Consider the following 19,511-nt stretch of genomic DNA (forward strand, 5'->3'; position numbering starts at 1 on the left):
AAATGGCACATTTTCAAGAGCCAAAGCTCGTTTTAGGCCAATTGATTTTCATGACCTTTACAATCGTTTGTGATTACTGAATAAGGATTCGAAGATGCATTTAGGGAAAGTAACTAATTTGTAAACTGGGTCATGTGATTAATTACAAAAACCAATTAAAAAAATTTCCACAAATGGAAATCACGACATAGTACTGTACATAAGAACACACCTAGCCAATTAAATATTTTTAAAGAAAATGTATATTTTCAACATTTAACACTGACTGACTTTATTCATTTTTTATGAATGATTTACATTATATTTTTTTATATTTTATTATTTTTTGATAATTATTTCTACAATTACCTATTTATTAGTCATTCCTACATTCCTACTTATTTTTACTGGTATTATTTAAACCATGTTTTTATTGCTTTTCCAGGGAAATAAACACTGTCAGACACAAAGCACCATTTCACTTCACATTTTATTAGAATCTTTCCTAGTACTTCTGCACAGATAAACATTTGCCATCATCAGTATGCAAGCTGTGGTGGGTTATTTCATTAAACCTGCCCCTTGTGACGTTTCTGTTAATGCAAAGCAGAAACCCCAGAAACACGGGAGTACAAATGCCATTGACACACTGTGTCTAGTGTCAGAGCGGCCGTAGGCAACTGGCAGGCAGAAAACAATAAACAGTGTTGAGATGAGAATGGTGGTTGTCACATTGAACGGAAGGAAAGAGGATGCACTCACTAGTTTCATAATCACTTCATATGTAAAGGTGTAATTCAGATTTATGTTATTAAAAAACATGCTTAATGAAAGGAGGAATAATAGTATGAAAAAAAATCATGATGTAAGAGACAATATATTGAAAAAGAAGGGCTGTCAACTTAATATTTTAATAAGTTCATCTGGGGACTTTTCTTGTATTAATTTATCTTGCATTTTTAACAATTCTCCAAAATCTTTGGCATGCTAAAGTGAATGATTATTCCATCTAAAAATATTTGGCCATTATTTTGGTTTAGAGAAGAATTGGCAGTGAGGGATTGTGGGAAGGGTCTGAAGAGTGTGCCATCCCCCAAAGCTATGTACTGGGCTCGTTTTGGCTTCAGTCTATAATGACAATCCTGTCTGTAAAGGTCTTATCAGTGTTTGTTTACGAATCAATCAAGGGGCGCTGAAGCAAATTCTCAATGCTATATGGATGATGAACCTGCAAATACCGGTGAAGGAGGTGTGCCGATTGATAATCGCTTACATCAGAAAATGAAATCAGGATGGGCAAACAAAATAAAAGAGAAAAGAAATCCAAAGCGACAACCAGACCCTTTATTCAAATGTGACATGGCATTTGTAAGACTAGAAGTTACACTGAAGAACATTTTTCCAATTCGTGAGCAGGACGTCTAGTATGTACACCTCATTGTGGGTCACCTGACCCAGACCGCCCCTCAGTAGTCTAAGACCTCTATAGCACCTTGAGAAGGCGGATTGCGTATCTGTTTAATATCACCTATGACTATACACGCTTAAATGTACGCCACTTCAACCTCTTGAATAAAAATTATAAACTCAACAACTTTTTTTTTCATCTTTCGACATTGTGTTGCAAAGATTCATCAAAATAAAATAATAATCATAACAACAACAGTAATCATAATAAAAAAACAGACCGGGTGAATCGTATTCAATATCAACGTCTACCAAGTATGCTACAAAAACAAATCATCTGTGGCTGAAAAAACATTTTATCGTTGATTATAGAAGGATACATTGAGACGCACAAATCTATCGTAACACAAATGTGTACACTAACTGAAAACTGTAGCTTCCGATGCTGCCATAATGGATTTTCTTTATACAAATATTTTAAACCTATATGTGACAAAAGACATTTAAATACTTATTAAATCCCTTGAGCCCAGCTAAACTCTTCCTGTGACCTCTCCGCCCGAACACTTGAGTACAGAGAAAAATACCTGAAACTGTACAGATATAGACTGTCTATTTGAACTGTGACCGGGTAGCATGATGTTTTGGCTTGAGTTAGAAAAATATTTAGCACTCGTTAGAGAAAAAAAATCAGGTATAAATTTAACAGCACATACAGTGAATGATTATCCCATCTGAAAACGTATGGTGGCTCTTTCCATTTAGTGGAAGAACCAGAGAAAGGGATCGTGGAAATAGTCGGAAGAGTACGGCATCCCCCAAGGCTATGTACTGGGTATGTTTCGGCTTCAGTCTATAATGACACGCATGTGTCCCACACACACCATTCATGGGTGGGAGACTCAGATTAGCACAACAGCGAATAAATGAAACAAAGACATGCAGTAGATGAATTTAAAGTCTGTATGAAGCATTGACAAGTAGCTGGTAGCCCGCAACAGTGCTTCAGAACATCGGCTCAACGCCATGTTCGCCCTCTTCTGGAGGAAAGTCCGAGTTGAGGAGAGACTCCATGTAGGCTATGTAGCTGGAGCTGTGGGTGTAACTCTCACTTGGTTCTGGGGCAGGAAGTGTGGGTGCTGAAACAGGAAGTGATGTGGGTGGAGGCAGGCAGGGGGCAATGCTGGTGTTTGGAGTAATACTAGCGGGCAGGAAAGCGGTGACTATTTCTGGAGGTAGCACCGAGGGCTCAATGGCTAGTGTGGGTGGCGGTGTTGGCAGACGTGGGCGTTTTGCGGCCAAAGGTTCATCTGACGGTTGCGCCTGAGGTTGCTGTTGGTTCACAGTTGTCTGCTGAAAAGAAAAAAGACAATAATCCTTCAGCGATGTCCGTCAGAACTCTCCAAATGGACTCCAACTGCACTGTTAGCTTGAAAAACCACGAAAGCTGTAAAGTGTTAAACCTGCACTTTGGCTACACGTTGAATTCTGTGTGCGGAAACATACGGTACTTGGCCCGAAGTGAATAAAAGCGCTTACCATACGAGACATGACCCTCTTAGGCAGCTCTTGGTTCAGAGAGTGAATCTCGCTGCGCTTCAGTAAGATCTGTGTCTCATCCTGAAACTCCACCTGGACAGAAATACAGGCAGTTTAGATGCCTCGGATCCTTCTCTTGTAATATATTATATATATATATATATATATATATATATATATATATATATATATATATATATATATATATATATATATATATATATAAATTATATAAATTAAAAAAAAAAAATACCACAATGTAAAAATAATTCTATATGTAAAAAAGAAATGAAATTAATGTATTTAACATTTAAATATGTATTATATATTTACATTTATTAAAAATGCTCAAATTTGCACATGTACTACAAAATACGAATGTCATTTTAAATATGCATTACATATTTCATTAAATCAATTATTAGTACTGTATAACTAATAACATTTTTATTTTTTCATGTTGTAAATGACATGTTGTACGTATATTTTTATATTACTTTAAATAATTACAATCATATAAAATAATGATATGAAATGAATTTACAGGTGTGCATATATATATATATATATATATATATATATGAATTTAAATATGTACAAAATATTCAATAATATTTTTTATTATAAAATGCCGAGCACATGTCCTGACAATACAGCAATCCACATGTATTCTATAATGCAAAATCTAGTGTGTCAATGCTGTTGATAGAGCTGAAAAAAAAACTACATTTAACCCAGATCATTCTTTTAAAATCTCAAGAGCATCCAACAATAACATAAGCTGCAAACTTTCCGCCAGTCTGCAATCAGCACCCTGTTCCAGATCAATTCCCAACGGCTTCAAGACCTGTCAGACTCACAGGCATCCAGTTACAGATCGCCCACAGCGAGTGGGAGAGTGTTTGTCACATCTTGCAAAGGTAAAAGTGACGTCACGAAAGCAATCGGCACTTGTTACGAATGCCATGACTCACACATGAGTCTTGTGGCGGAGGACAGAATCAAGCAGTTCGTTAATGCTGACAGAGGAGTCACAAGAGTTCAGCCGAGCAATGAAACACTGTGTGTGTGTGTGTGGGTTTGAGTTTTAAAGAGAAAGAATTTGACAAAGTCAAACTAGTTCATACAATGTGTCAAACAATGTATTAACATAGTTTGGTATGCTTCATTTTAGAAGAAAAACTGAAAAAGCATGTTCGTTTTAAGCTTTCTGGTAGTTTCTGAGTCACTTTTTCATTCAAATGTGACCCAGATGTGAATTAAAACATCGACCCATCACTGCACAAGAACACAAAAGCACTTCCTGTGAGGAGTGGTGTGTGTGCGTGAAATAGCTGATGAATAGCAGTCTACTTTCCACGTCTGCGGTCCATCACACCTCATAAGCTTCATCTAAAGACTCCATAAATCCCCCATGCGCCACATCTGCCTACTTTTCTCGTTTTCCCATTAATCTCAGCTCCCCTCCGCTCAATACATCAACGGCTGCTCTGTGTACAAGGAAAGCCAACTTTGCACCAAATGTGGGACTCCTGAAAGACTCGGATGAGATGTGGAATTACAAGAAAGCTGTCTTAAAGATTAAGGTTCTTAAAATTGGGTGTCACTATGGGTTTTAACTATATACTAACTATAATACGGTAGAAAACAAACAGTAAAACAAACTAAGCAAGCAATGAAATGTTTCAGTTTGAAATGGATAACTCTTTATATATAAAAGCATAAATAATTACAAAAAAAAATGTGTATACGTCGCAGCTACCTGGTAGTATCGTTGGACATTTTCCCTTATGAAAGATGCGTTGAGAACCCGTTCGTCGAATGTCTTGACCACCACGAGTTCGCCCCGTTCTGGAGGGCCGTTCCTCAGACAGTCATGACTCTGGAACAGAGAAATCAAACAGATGATGGATCAAACAGACAGTTGTAGCTCTAAAATCTGATTAGATGAGCCGAAGTAATGGGCCAACCATAATAACCTAGAGGTAGATTTAGCCAATCTAGACTTTGACCAATCAGCATCCAGGACCAGACCTACGCATTTTTGACCACAATAAGCCACAAGATGCCAGACATTATTACAGTTACTTATTTATTTCCATTTTTTATTTTCTATTAAGTGGTGGAAATGGGCTTCAAGGCCAAAGCCAATTGGCAACCATGATCACCATAATAATGAGAAAACATTCTCACCAGCAGGTTCTCTGGGAAGACATTATCACAGTAGGAGCCGTCATCAAAATTGACCTCGTAGTAGTTCTGCGTGCCGATGCCGGTGATGGTGCAGCGATAAAACCAACCATTGCTGCTTCTGCCGATGACCTCCTGACCTAAAGACAGCTCGCGGGTGCGGTTTTTGACCTGCAATGGAGGCAACGCGTCAGTTTGAGGATCACCCCATGTGCATTGAGATCCCTTCTATAGCAGCTACGCACCTTCTGATTGGTCTGTTTGTGTTTGTGGCAGGTGACGGACACCACGTACGGCCAATCGGCTGGCTTCATGACGACTCCGGCGAGGAGGGCGCAGGTGACGTGGAAGGACGTGGAGCAGTTGTCCAACGAGCACTGGATACACGCACCCAAGATCTGCTTGGTCGTCTTGTGGCAGTAGACGCACTTCTGCAAATAGTTATGAGGAAACATGAAACTTGAGTTGCAACCTTTGTAACATGACGAGCTTCCATCATGACGAAAAGTGGTTTTATCCATCAGGCTGAATGGGAGTTCAGTGCTATAAAGCTTTTAGACTAATGGTAAAGAGGTATAAAAAACTAACATTATAAATACAAACATTTATTAATGTGTGGACTACAATAAAACCTCACAAAGAAACTAATAAAAAAAAAATAGAAAAATTGATTAAACATTCAGAAATGGAGAACAAAGCAAGAAATTAGTTAAAAAAATAATATAAAACACCAGCCAGAACAAAACAAAAGGAAACAAATAGTGTAAGAAACAAGAAAGGAAAGAAAAGACACAAATGGAAGAATGAAAGAACAAACTAAAGAAATAGAAACAAACATATGAGCGAAAACGTATAGAGAAAAAAACAAACTAAAATAAATTAAACCAAAAATAGCGAAAGGAATGAAGGAAAAACAAAACAAGCAATGAATGCATAAAGAAAACAGAAAATAAACAGCAAAAGAAAGAGTCACTGAAAGAAAAAACTCAAGCCAAAGGAGGAATAAAAAAATAAACAATTAAAAAAGATATGAACTAACGGAAACAAAAGTAGAAGAAATGAGCTAAAAGAAACTAAAAAATAAAGAAAAGAAAGAAGGAAAACAGATGTAGATGAGAAAAACGAAACGAAACAGAAGAAACGGAAAAAGAATAAAAGGAAAAATGATGGAGCAAAGCTAAACAAAACAAACCAAAATAAATGAAAAAGCACAAACAAATAGAGCTAAAAGAACCAAAACAAACAAAAAATATAAAACATGAAAGACAGAACAGAAACAAATTCAGAAACAGAAATAAAGAAAAGACATAAAAGAGAACAGAAACCAAGCTAATGAAGGAAACAAACCAAAAAGCAGACGTTCGCTAATAAACCAGATATTAAATGAAGAAAGTGAGATCATCATACCAGAACGGCGCCTGAGCCAAATGCCAATGCTAAACAGCTATTTGGCTCTTAGCTAACATTATTTCCATGTGTCAGCTAAAAATGAAAGTAATTTCAAGAGTGCAGCAGCAGCTCCGATGAAAGATTAAAAAAGATGAACATTTGCTATTAAAGCGAACAGCAGAAACGTTCACAAACACAGTCCGTTTTGTATTCAACGTTGACTTAAGATGCAGAAATTAGGCTCGAATTTGTGGTATTTAAAATCTATGCACCTGACACCGCAGCATATTTTGCAAATATCCTCTCAAATGGAAACATGTTGTGTCCGTTCATCCCCGTCTCTCTCCTCTTCTCCTCCATTTCCGCCTCCAAACGCGTGCGCGCACACACACACAGAGGAATATCGACGGGGATAAAATTTCTTTATTAAATTGTCAATACTTCATTTCAACTCCCTGTGGCCAAGCGGCCGTAATGTACGACGGCCTTTCGATGCGCCGCCAGCTCGGAAATATTTCATCGGCCGGTGAAAGCCTCTGATTTATCTTTCGCCAGGGATTGATTGCAAGACAGGCCAATGGACAAGAGAAGGGGAAAAAAATGTGTGATTTACGAGCATCCAGCTCGCAGTTATTTATTCATACATCAAGAGCTGGCATCCATTTTGTGTCGTGGCGAGCGAGAAGATAAAGCAACCTCCTTTTAATCTACAACACAACGCGGTTTCTTGTTCTAGAGTGAAACTGTGCAAATAACGAGACTGAATGCTTGATGTTCTTTCGTTTCTGGCACTGATTTGCAGTAAACCTTTGTGTTTCTGCTTGCTAATGGCGACTGGAGGCTGAAGTCAGATGCATGAACAGTACGAGAGGTTTATAGCATGTTTTTCATGTCTGAAGTTGCTTTGGGTTGTGTGTTTGTGCCGACACATTGAGCAGCATTCAGACGTGCGGCAGAGGAGGAGAAACCTGCCTATACAATCAATGCAGTTCATTTAGCACAGTGAGGAATGACACCTGATTATTCAAGCATTGCACATCATTAATAATGCATCATATCCTCTCAGGGAAAGAGAGAACGATGGCGAAACAACAAAAGAAGACATGGAAGATGTGAACGCAAGAGCAAATAAGATGAAAGAAATAAACTAAATGAAAAAACACAAATGAACAAATGAAAACAGAAGGCAAATTGCTAAACGAACGAAAAATTTGGGAATGAATGAACAATGTACAAAAAAGAACAACGACAACAAGACAAAAAATTTATAAAATTATACTTAAATCTGAGCAAAACAGAACAAAGTAAATAAAACGGAAAGAAACAAATTAAAAATGTATATATTAAATTGAAACAAATTAAATTATTTAATAATTTAGGAAGGAATTAACAAAAATGCATAAATGAAACAGAATAAACAAAAGAACGAGCAAAAGATTTAAAAGTAAAAAAAAAACACGGCAAAAATAAGAGAAAAACAACTTAGGAATGAGCAAAAAAACAAAAAAGAACAAATAAAATAAAAATAAATGAACAGAAAATTTACGAACTAGCTAAAGTAAAAAAAAAAAAAAAAAAAAACATGGAAAAGAAAAAAAAAAATTAAAAAGGCCAATTAATGAAAATAAAAACAAAAACAGACAAAACATAATAAGAAAAAATAGGCCTCAACTAAATAATAAACAAAAAATAAATAAAAACGCACACTAACAAATAAAAGAAAACAACAACAAAAAAAACAAATAAGTTGAAAAACAAATATAAGGCCAGTAAGGAACAGAAGAACAAACAACTGAAAACAGCTGTAGAAAATGAATGAAGCTACAACATGAACAAAAAAGAAGGAACGAAAGAAATAAACAAAAACACAAACAGAAAAATGAATAAGGACATCATACACAATGGAGCAAATCAATGGAGGCACCAATGAGTGAGTGACGAAACCAAAGTATAAAACGAAGCAAAAACACAGAAAGCACAAAAAGGACTGTAATGTCATCTTCTGTGTGTCTTGACTCACCAGACTCTTCCTGGTGTCAGGGACGGCCGTCACGTCCACAGGCTCTCGCTCCACCGCGTTAACAAAACGAGCCTCGGCCACAGCGACGGCACAGATCACATGAACCCACCTGCGGACGGGACACCAAACGCACGGTTTAGCAGAGTTCAGAGCATGGACAGATGCTGCGTAGCTTCTCGTAATTTACATGCGATATGAGAGAAACAGAGTTTGAGATATTAGACCTGTCATCTGTGGTTTTCTTCAAAGCTCCTCCTCTTAAACTGCACAAACAGCAGGCCTGCGATGAGAAACAACACCAATGAACACAATAACGAACAAAACGCTTCAGCGCAACAATAAATGTGCAGTGTAGAGGTTTATAAAACGGAGAGTTCCGGTCCTTGAATCTGATTGGCTGAGCCAACATCTTTGTTTACTTCTGTGTGTTGCTTGGCAACCACTTCGTTAGAACCATAACTGATTCTGAGGAACTATATTGTTTCATTGTTTGGTTGAAGAATTCTGTTTTTATTTATATATATATATATGAAAGGTGTTTGAAATACTTACGGCTGTCCATTCGGCAGCAGTACACCGAGAACACGTCCAGCCCTCCAGTTTCGTGTCTGGATTAACGCCGTAACAACCTGGGAGGAACGAGAACACAAACTTAGCCGTCTAAGAATGGAAAAATTAAAAAATTAAATAAAAATATATATATATAAAAAATAAAGAAAATAAGCACAAACGTACGTACGTAACAATGAAGAAAAGGTTTTGTAATTTTCCATTAAAAAATACTTTATTCACCTACATTTAATACAATAAGAATACAAGACGAATGAAACAAAATAAGAGAGCAAAAACGTATTAAAACAAAAATCAAAAGTCAAACCAAAAAGAAACAATTGGAAGAACAAAACCAAAGAGAAAAAGAATGAGGTGGCAAAAAAGCACAAAAGAAAGTATAAAACTAAGTAAAAACAAACGAAGCGAAAATAAATTAAACGTAGTATGTACGATGCACTAGCGTATGTTACTTTAAAAATTATGTCGCAATTAAACAAGCTTAGAAAGAGGAAAGGAAAGAGGAAACGGCTATCATTTAAGGAATCGGCTAATCGTCAACATGTTTTACACTAAACAATACTTTTGGATAAAACAAATTTTAGAGTGTACCACAAAAAAAACGCAGTTTCATTCCTATGGGATCTGTAAACTGTAATTGAGTGTCACACAACACAACTCGACATAAGAAAAAAAAAAAAAAAAAAAACGTCAGCTGTGGTTAAATGTGATTAAACGAGCAGAAAATAAAAAAAAAGATTGTGTATCGTATAAATGATTCTGGTTTTGTCCATTAAAGTGAACCTTTTACAAATAACAATCGTAGTCCCGGATAGTGCGTGACTTAACAAATGCAGGTAAAATCGGATTTCCTCCAACAAACAAACTTCACAGCTAGCGTTAGTGAAGCGGTCAGGTGAATCTTTCTGCCTACACCCACAGAAAAATGTCACAATGTTTACTAACAGAAAAAGGGTTTATGCACCTTTATTTTAATTTACAAAAGCACACGCCTATTTTACAAGAAGAAAAAGGTGAATAGTAAGTAATACAGACCATCTTCATCTCTCTATAGCAAGACCATCTCTGGTAATTACCACAGACTTCCTGCAAAAGCGCACAACAGGAAAATTAACCTTGATATCGTGCGCACCGGAGGTGAAAGCTCACGCGAACGGAAAGCTGCAGTTGACATGCTGTCATTTACTGCTCTTCCCGCCTTATCGAAATCAGCAGCTTTCTGCAGGTAAACACAAGCAGCGGGACATCGCAGCCGAGCCCAGCCGGAGCCGTAATGGAGGACGGGATACACACATGGCCTCCGGGCATTAGTTTAATATGCGACACGCGCACATGTTCTGGAGAGCCATTTTCATAAGCTCTGTGAGTGAGTTCAAGCGTACGAGCGCTTAGCAGAAACCCAAAATAGCTTGGAGAAGCGAGGAGGCAAAGACAGCATCGACTAACAAGCTGTCTTTCACTTCACAGCCCTTTCTTCAAGCCTTCGAAAAGCAAACAAGCTGGAGATGCTGATGTTGTTGTTGTTTTGTTCATTCGGGTCGGTGGTTCGCTGTTGCCGCTGTAAGAGGAAGTCGAGGGAATCTGAGCGTTTAAAACACCTCTGGGGAGCCGCGGGGAGCTCATGGCATGGAGACAGTAAATGAAAGCACTAAGCCACTTGAGGTCAAAATTTAGTGATTTTACTATGGTAAAGGGATTTTTACTATAGGAAAGGGGCTTTGATGCAGTAAAATCCCTATTTCATACAGCCTTAAGTGGCTTAATAATTATATTAAACCAAGTTCAGAGTAAAATGATTAAAGACATGCTTTTATTTTTTCCTTTAAAATATTTTGGGAAAATGATTCGATTAAAATTATACAAAAAACAAAGCATAAATAAATGAAATAAAGATGAATAAAAATAAAATATGAGAATAACAAAGAATAATGACAGTTTAATTTACAAAAAAGCTGAAACAAAGGCATAAAAAAGACAAACAACACAAACTAATTACATAATGCATATATAAATAAAATTATAATAGTAATATATATTTATTAGTATTAAAAAACAAATGAAAGACTAACTTTAAAGACAAAAAAAGAAACTAAATAAAAAATAAATAAACAATAGACATAAATTAAGGAGAATTTGTGTCTAAAAACAGAATAAATGGGGGAAAAATTTACAAAAAATGTTTTATGAAAAATCTATGGCAATACCAAAAAGAGGAAAAGAAGTAAAGAAAAAGAATGGCAGAAAAATAGACAAATTAATTAAGCAGAAACAAAGTAACAAACAAAACAAATAACATATACATAAATAATCATACTTTATTATTATTGTTATTATTAAAGAAAAAAAAAGATTAAAAAAAGCACCACAATAACCAAAAAATTGGAAGAAACGAGTAACACACAAACAAAATAATTCAAAATACACAAATGAAGGAGAAAAGGGGGAAAATAAATTGTGAAAACAAAATATGAGAATAACAAAAAGAAAGAAAGAAAGAATAGAAAAGGACAAAAAACGAATTAAGCAGAAACAAAATAAACAAAAGAAAAAATAAACAAAAGAAAAAAAATAGAATGGAAGAAACGATTGATAAAAATAGAATTTCAAAAAATATACAAAAAGAACCAAATTAAGAATAAACAAAACAAAAAAACAAACAACACAAAATTAATTAATAAATGATCAAAAACAAAAAATGAACAAAAAAGTGTTAAATGTACAAAATCTAAAAATAATACTTTTAATTATGATTATTGTAGTAGTTTTAATTAGAGTTGCATAAAAAAAGAATTCCACTAGTTAATACAGTAACTGTAGGCTGTCTTCCATATCCTGTGCAAAAATATATAACTGAAGGGACATATGAACACAGGTGCACATTAAATATCAGCTATTTCTATCGAACGCGGGTCATCGGGTGATAATCAAGCTAGAAATATCTGTTTCATAAGCTGTGCTTCTTTCAGAAAGCTTGAGTGGAGCTGACAGCAGCGCAGGTAAGATATGAGCAAGTACTCTTCTGGCACACAGTGACGACTTGAATTAGTTTGACAGAGTGAAAACAGAGCGACGGTAAACTGATTAGTGCTGCTAAAAGCAGACGAACGCGCGACGGCTCATGCGAGAGCAATCGCACTTCATAAATCTGAACAACTCGCCGTGATGAACTTACAAACAGTCATCGAAAGGTATCTGAGCGAAACAGAGCGTTTTTTTTAGCACGCTGACGTTCATTCCGTCGTTCTTTCGCGAGTAAATCTAATCATAGCGTCAGTCGATGGCAAATACCACGGCCGGATGCTTCTGGAAAACACAAAAACATCAAGAAAACTGAAATAAGTTTAGTCTAAACTGTCATTTTCGTTTAAAGCACAAACGGGCCAATCAGAGCGCAGCGGCACCTCGGTGAACTCGCGGCTAATTGGCTACGCGGCTTAGACTCGCGCCGTGGAGAGAAACCGGCAAAACGAGCCACTTTCCCCTCTCTGTTTTCCTCTTCGGGAGGTTTATTTTCTGTGCTCGTCTAAATAAATAACTGGAGTTCAGCCTGACTGACGGTAAATTGGCTGGAGTGACAGTCGGGCCGCCGTGAGACGCTCTCGCGGCCAGATAAAGACAGAATCAAGGGCGTTTATTAGCAAACACAGACACAGGAAATATGCAGATTGGTGTGAAGGAGGCAAACACACAGCTGGAGAGATACAGGTGCAGACGTGAAAAGATGGGAGAGTTTTTGACTTCTTTTATTATTAGGAGGAAGGCCAAGAGACTGACACAATACTAACATTATATATATTAGTTATTATATTGTACAATAGTCTATTAAGGAAAAACAGTGGCAACACACCAATAAATAAACAAAAAATAAAGAACAAATAACCAAAGGCCTCCATCAATCCCATTTGTACAGAAAAATGATTAAATGCCAGTGCACTGTAATTCCAAACCATGTTCTGTGTGAGGCTTTAGTTCAACACAGTAGCGCTGTATCAAGAGAAGCACATGTGGGGTGTTGTGTGACTCACTAGCGTGGACCTGAAGGCCGCAGCTCCCGCAGGACAGCAGGACGCTGGTGCCGTCGTCACCGATGTGGGAGTTCGACGGCAGCGGCTCGGTGTTCTCCGCACCCGCGCTGAAGCACATCTCTGGAACCAGCGGACGCGTGCGACAGCCGACCCGTGACACCAGACCGGACGTGTCCGAGAGATGGAAGGGGTCCTTCATAGGCTAAACACGCACAAAAACACAAGAGACGGGACAGCATGCTAAACCAAAGAGAAATAAACAAGGATTCAAAACAACTTCCTGTTCAGTCGGACAGTTTTTGATTAAAAAAGCATTGAAGTGGACCGGACTTTGTGATGATAGTCTGATAATGTGTTATGATGTACACAGTATTTCAGCTACTATAGTTGCGCTCAGTGCATTACCTGTGTGTACGGACAGAAGAGCATGCAGACGGCGCAGTGCGGCTCAATGGTCGCCATCGCAACGTTGAACTGTTTCTCGTTCAGGAAGTTTGGCACGCGGTTCTGCCACAAGGCGCTCTCCTCGGACTTCTTAGCCTCCGGCTGCACACCGCCACCTACAGGCAGCCCAGAGTACAGCTCTACAGAAACACAGAGAGAGAGAGAGAGAGAGAGAGAGAGAGAGAGAGAGAGAGAGAGAGTCACTGTACTATCTCTCTATACATCACCTTACAATCAATAAAGAATAAAAGAACAAAACTGATGAATGGATGGAGGGAATGAACTAACAATAGATGGATGGATGGATGGATGGAATGAACAAACAATAGATGGATGGATGGATGGATGGAATGAACAAACAATAGATGGATGGATGGATGGATGGATGGAATGAACAAACAATAGATGGATGGATGGATGGATGGAATGAACAAACAATAGATGGATGGATGGAATGAACAAACAATAGATGGATGGATGGATGGATGGATGGAATGAACAAACAATAGATGGATGGATGGATGGATAGACAAAATGAACAAACAATAGATTGATGGATGGATGGATGGATGGATGGATGGAGAAAATGTACAAATGAACGACAGACAGACAGACAGAGATGGATGAATGATGGATAGAATGAACAACAAATGGATGGAAAGAATGAACAAACAATAGATGGATGGATGATGGATGGATGGATAGATTGAAAAAACAATAGATGGATGGATGGAATGTACAAACAATAGATGGATGGATGGATGGATGGATGATGGATGGAATGAACAAACAATAGAATGAAGGATGGATGATGGATAGAATAAACAAACAATAGATGGATGGATGGTTGGATGGATGGAATGTACAAATGAATGAGCGACAGACATTCAGAGATGGATGGATGGATAGATAGACAAAATGAACAAACAATAGATGGATGGATAGATGGAGAAAATTTACAAATGAACGACAGACAGACACAGACAGAGATGGATGGATGGATGGATGGATGGATGGGTGGATGGATGGATGGATGGATGATGGATAGAATGAACAAACAATAGATGGAAGGATGGAAAGAATGAACAAACAATAGATGGATGGATGATGGATGGATGGATAGAATGAACAAACAATAGATGGATGGATGGATGGAATGTACAAATGAATGAGCGACAGATATACAGAGATGGATGGATGGATGGATGGATGGATAGATAAACAAAATGAATAAACAATAGATGGATGGATGGATGGATAGATGGAGAAAATGTACAAATGAATGACAGACAGACAGACAGACAGACAGACAGAGATGGATGGATGGATGGATGATGGATAGAATGAACAAACAATAGATGGATGGATGGAAAGAATGAACAAACAATATATGGATGGATGGATAGAATGAACAAACAATGGATGGATGGATGGATGGATAGAATGAACAAACAATAGATGGCTGGATGAATGAAAGACAGACAGACGGCTGGATAGAATGTACAAATGAATGAATGACAGACAGACAGAGATAGATAGATAATTTATTTCGAAGTGAATTAATCAGATAGAAGTGGAACACGGCTCAGTATGAGCGTTGTTCTCTTCCTCTGAGCGGTGACTCTACAGACAGCAGGTAAGGATGTATTTTTGGAGAGTTTGATGCTCCTCTGTCCTGTATTTTGCCCCCTACAGTGACAGTGGGTGTTAGGGGTTTACAGCTGTCTGTCTCTTCATAACTCACAGCACAGACAAATCAATAACCGTCTTTCACCCGCCCCGTCTTATAAAGCGCTGATTGTTTGTGGCTGCTTTCTTTCATACTTTATTGCTTTTTCTCTTTGTGCTCGCAAGTGCACACTTTTGCAACAAACAAACAAACATAAAACAACATCTCGCCATCAAACCAGAACACTACGAAATGAAACGCCGGCCTGAAATGTTCTAGAAACATTCATATTGTAAAAACATATATAACTTAACATATTTTTCTTCAGTGGAAAATAAGCCATCAGACATTTAACCAGGATGCAAAGTTTCTTTTGTTCTCCTGAACTCCATTTGATAACAAATGCTGAATATTGTAATTTAATAACCTGCATTGTTGTAAATTAGGCCTCATTCAAGAAGCTAGTAAAACAAATTTTCAAATCATTTCTAAAACCTTTCTTCCATAAATTATTAACCAATAGTTTTCTTTACTTTTTTTTCTAATACTTTTTTTTATCTTTTAAGAACATTATTATGAAATACATTCATGAAACAATGAAATGTCACTGATTTAAATTTACATAGAATTCTGCAGTCATTCGATTTAACAACTTTATGATTTCATGACTACAAATAGTATGGTCATTTATGAAACTAGCGAGACAATTTTGCATCATTAAATTGAATGTCATTCAATACTTTTAATGGACATTATTTGAATATATGGAAAAACGTGTAATTTAAGAGCAGGTTTATGAACAATTTAAAAATTGTCTAATTAAAATTGAAACAATTTTTTATACATTATTTCAAATGTAATTTTTGAAGCATAAGGAAAAACAAGCAATTTAACAATAGCTTTATGAACAAATTAAAAATATATTTAGATTTTACGACTGCCATTGTGAACGCTATCTATGAATGTGGAGCAAAATTAATTCAGGTAAAACTTTTATTAAAAATATTTTTAAATTGCTGCATTAAATTTATGCACATTTTATACAAAGTTGTAAGAACATCCTTAGACTTTTCGAATGTTATTTCAAATGTAATTTTTGAGAGATTAGAAAAACTATTTTCTGTGCATGAATGGGTTTATAAACACATTTACATACAACAGTTGATTTTAAAAATGTCATTACGAACTTAATTTGAAACGTGTAAAATGAATATCAACATTTTTCATAATACTTTTCTAATGCAAATTTCTACATTAAATTAAATGAACTATGCAAGAACTCTTTACAAACATTCCATTTTACGGACATTGTTACAACCTACATTTAAAAAACATGTAGCTCTACTAAAATTTTGAAAAATATAATTACGAATAACCTTAAAATCACAATATTTTGCAAGAATATAATATTTGCATGCAAGAATGGCTTTATGGATGTCATTTTAAGGACGTCATTATAAAATGTATTCAAAACATGAGCAAAACAAATTCGCGAAAATATTTTGTAATTCCGTTCTAAAATGTTACACAGAAATTTAAAGTGATAACTAATAATGTTTTTCCAAACAAACAAATAAGGCCTAAAATATAAAATGTATAACTTATTTTAATTTCATACTTAAAAGTCCCCATTAAATCAAAATAAAAGTTTTTTGGGTGTTAGCATTAATATGTTAGTCTTAAGGTTATCTGTAAGATAATGTGGTTCAAAACAGTGACAAAATTCTAATTTAGAAGCATTCAAAGCATGCAGTTTTTTAGTCACATCATGCTTCATCTTTTTATCAAATCTTCTGACCAATCAAATGCTCTGCAGAGTCCTGCATTATATAGATCTGTCACTTGTTCACAGTGTAGTATTTCCTGTACAATGAATGGTTTGTAGTGCACAATCTAGGTGACAGGGAATGATTCAGACAGTGTAAATATGCTTTCAGTTGGTGCAAATGAGCTTTCACATTGTTTCACACGAACCGCTGCAGCACACATCTGGACTTTGGCTCTGGCCCAGAGACATAAGCATTTATTTAAAAAACATGTTTTACTAAGAGTTTCATATTTAATCTAGGGGGTAATCTATTAGACTGTGACTGACAAATGTGACTTTTCCAATCTCAGCTGTTATGGCTGGCCCGAACAGATATAATTAAAACACTTTTGATTATTTAAAAAAAGAGACGATATGTCCCGTCCTTTCTTCCTGTTTCAATTGAAATGATGTCACCACATAGAATGTCACACATTTTGATATTACTAGAACTGCTCTGTCAATATCTATCTGGACGCAGTCAGCATATTCAATTAAAAGGTTTTAGTTCAAGAATATCTACAGTCACCACTGGTGTTCCCCAGGGTTCTGTTTTGGGTCCACTGCTTTTCATTATATGTATGTCCCTCTTGGTTATATTTTAAAGAAATATGGTACTAATTTTCACTGTTATGCGAATGACACCCAACTTTACCTGTCTGCCAAACTCACAGGCCATCTTTGTCAAGCTGTTTAGCTGAAATTAAGGATTGGCTTTCAGCGAACTTCATGAAGGTAAGTGGCAACAAAACTGAGGCTCTGCTTGTTGGCAATAGATCTGTTGTGTCTAAATCTAACTGTTTCTCTCTATACATTGTCTATCCTGCAATCTGTCCTACCTCTCACTTCATAATCTTACAACAAAATACCTTACTCAACTTCTCCATGTTTACACGCCTTCACGTGCACTTAGATATTCATCTTCAATTTCTCTTGTGGTACCTCGGATTCGCCTTACTACCATGAGTGCCAGATCTTTCAGTTATGCTGCCCCCCTGCCTATGGAACTCTCTTCCCCTCGATGTTCACGATAGCGAGTGCTTGTTGACTTTTAAAATGCGTCTTAAGACATATCTTTTAAACATGTTTTATTGAGACTTAAATGCACTTTATATGTATATGCAGTTTGTTTGTTGTGTGTCTTGTCTTATGCAGTGACCTGTATATTGCTTGTAAGGTGACCTTGGGTGTTCTGAAAGGCGCCATGAAATAAAACGCACTATTATTATTATTATTATTATTAGAGAAACATTGCTTGTTTTAAGGCACTTCGGGGGGGCTTTAAAGTGCATTGCACTTAATGTTTATTGTTAATGATGTACTCACCTTCGTCGCTGGAGGCTTCCTGTTTGACTATGGAGTGAGGAGAGCGCATGGGCGGCTTGCTGATTGGATGTCTACGACTCTTCTTCACTTCAACTTTCTTCTTCAGCTTCGGGAAGGGACTCAGCTGGGAACAAAAACATTTAACGATAAATTTCCTCATTGTTTAAAATCCCCTAAAAACCCTTGGGATCAGAGAAAGCGCTGACCTGTAGGTCGGGAGTGGCTCCATTACTGTCAACATCACTGGAAGCGAACTGCTCAAACACCTCCTGGAAGGAGAGCTCGCCGGGATGCTTTGGCTTCTTCTTTTTCTTCTTCTTCTTCTTTTCCTCCTCCTCCTCCTCTCTGTTTTTCCGGCGGAGGATCCTGGGAATCCATTTTTCCGTCTTCACAGAATATGGAGGAACGGGAAGAACAATTTTTACCATCACACATTCAGTAATAAAAAGTTGTCTTACTCTGTGGTTACTAGGGTGGTTTCTATATGTTAAACGTTCATTCCTGTCACCTTCTTCCCGAAGCGCTGCTTCCGCCTGCTCCTGCTCCTCCCTCTCCAGCGCCTCCAATGTGAGGAGCGCCTCCCGCGCCATGCGCTCATCCCTTTTCTGCCGTCGCTGCTCCTCGCGCTCCTCCACCTTGTGTAGATACTCATTCATATCCAGCTTCACTCCCTCCTCGTCCAGGACCTTCACCTCCTCCAGCTTCAGACGCCGAAACTGTTTCACCCTCGCCTGAGCTCTACAAAAAACAAAACAAAACAAAAAAACAACGAAAACGGTTAGCAAAATTCAACTTGCACATTTCCCACTTCATAGTTCTTATTTATTATGATTTGAACTGTAAAGGTCAATGGTCGTTTCCTGTTTGATATTTTTATCTATTACAATTCAAGCTAATTTTACAATTCAGGTAACAGGTCAATAAAAACTTTGCATAAGCGTTCCAACAACAACCCAAACACAAATTTTTATTTCAAATAAAACCTTTTCCCACTTCACAGATTTACGTATTACGATTAGCAAATTAAAGGTTAAATGTCACTAAATACCTTGCAGAAGTCTACAAAAAACATCGCAAATTGATAACGAACTTTTATTTAAAACCAAATATTTTCCCATTTGAATAATAAAAACGTTGCCTAAGCTC

General features: G+C 36.9%; 1 pseudogene; it reads right to left on the reverse strand.

Annotated features, from left to right (window-relative positions):
* Positions 1–451: 451 nt before the first annotated feature.
* Positions 452–19,511, reverse strand: part of LOC113039430 (lysine-specific demethylase 4B-like) — a 49,337-nt pseudogene continuing 30,277 nt past the window's right edge.

Source organism: Carassius auratus, chromosome 22 (genome assembly GCF_003368295.1).
Source record: "Carassius auratus strain Wakin chromosome 22, ASM336829v1, whole genome shotgun sequence".
NCBI classification, from domain to species: Eukaryota; Metazoa; Chordata; class Actinopteri; order Cypriniformes; family Cyprinidae; genus Carassius; species Carassius auratus.